The 1,675-nt window shown below is 33.4% G+C and overlaps 1 non-coding gene across 1 annotated transcript; it reads left to right on the forward strand.

Moving 5' to 3' along the window:
* The first annotated feature begins 711 nt into the window (after positions 1-711).
* TRNAR-UCU (transfer RNA arginine (anticodon UCU)) lies at positions 712-797 on the forward strand. The gene is given in 2 exon segments: positions 712-748; positions 762-797. It is a non-coding gene; the product is annotated as a tRNA-Arg (tRNA).
* Positions 798-1,675: the final 878 nt, after the last annotated feature.

The following is a 1,675-nucleotide window of genomic DNA, read 5'->3' on the forward strand; positions in this document are numbered from 1 at the left end:
CAGTAAACTGTGAAAGCCAAATTTGGTATCAGTCTGAAAACTTTTCACCACTATTGTACAGTCCTAGATATTCTTAGAAAAAACTGCAAAAGGAAAAAATGAGGAATGGAAAAACATCTAAAGAAAAGTATAGCTGACTGCTAAAATCAGGATATCTAGTAGGAGACTCCAGGAAATTTCCCAGCATTTACTTGGACTAAAACAAATCTTCTCTGATAGTTTTTTCACATGGATAAAATTATTTCTTTTGTTTTGACTAATTTCCTTCCCAAACCAGTGGCCCATTAGCGTACAACAAAACTGATGTTCCAATTTGTTTTTCTCAGCTTAAGTTCCTGAGGGTCAGTGGCTACTGCATTGAATCTGTAGAAAGTGAAAAAGATCAAAGCTTGAGATTTAGAAACCAACAAAAGCTACCCCTTTTGTTATCTTGCATGAATTTCTATGTGACACTTTACCAACAGGTACCTTTGTTAGTAATTTAAAATGAACTGCTGGCATGTAAGACTAAAAAGTGCATGTAAGGAGTTTTAATATAAAATAGATCTTTCTTTTCTACAACATAGGCATTTTCCTGCTGACCAGTTTTACTTTTACATATAAGAAGGCGAAAACAAAGTTACAAAGAAAACAGGAATCTTTCTGTTATTTAATCATCAGGAAAATATTGTCTAGATTTGACAAAACACCTACTTCAACAAAAAGGCTTGTGACTCTGTGGTGCAATGGATAGCGCATTGGACTTCTAGGGAACTGATGTGATTCAAAGGTTGTGGGTTCGAGTCCCACCAGAGTCGTATTTTGAGAAATTAATACTTTAACTCGGTTCATCTTGAAAAGATGAAAAATGTTAATAACTTTTAGAGCAAATTACATGTTACATTTAAAATTGAACTATGCAATTCAGCCACTGAAGGCTCATTGACACAATGCATAACAGATAGGGCACAATTCATTATTGCATATTTTTGGTCTAGTGTTTGGTGTTCTGTTACCTCTTTTCAGTAGACCATATTCTTTCTTGAATTTGAACCTTTCTAAAATTCTTATTTTATGTGATTGCAAGATATTTCTTGATGATCTCTAATGTCGGGATTTGGAGTTTCTAGATATTTTTGGCTGATTTGTCAACTATAACTTTAAAAAATGCAACTTTGGTGCAAGCATTCTCCAGTCCATCCATAGTTTGATGAAATGTTTGCATGGCTTTTTGGTATCAATTTTATGTCATTAATGCAAAACATGGACAATTGTTTGCTTAAAAGTAAAAAATAGGTTTAAAGATAAGAACAGAGTGTTATCAGCTGCCTTGTCCTCATAAACACCTTCTGCTGTGCTGATGAGACCACAGAAATCATACAAGCAGGTCATTTTTGGGAAACTGAAATTTAGTGGAAATGAGTTTTTTGCGATTAATTTAATTTTGCATAGTAAGAACTGAGTTTGCAATTTTGGGCAATTCATCTGATCTCTTTTCAGAATAATCTAGAGTTAACACAAATTACCAGTATAAAATCTAAGGCAGTAAACTGTGAAAGCCAAATTTGGTATCAGTCTGAAAACTTTTCACCACTATTGTACAGTCCTAGATATTCTTAGAAAAACTGCAAAAGGAAAAAATGAGGAATGGAAAATCATCTAAAGAAAAGTATAGCTGACTGCTAAAATCAGGATA

Source organism: Dendrobates tinctorius, unplaced genomic scaffold (assembly GCF_039654945.1).
Source record: "Dendrobates tinctorius isolate UK_male_01 unplaced genomic scaffold, ASM3965494v1 ptg000011l, whole genome shotgun sequence".
Lineage (NCBI taxonomy): Eukaryota > Metazoa > Chordata > Amphibia > Anura > Dendrobatidae > Dendrobates > Dendrobates tinctorius.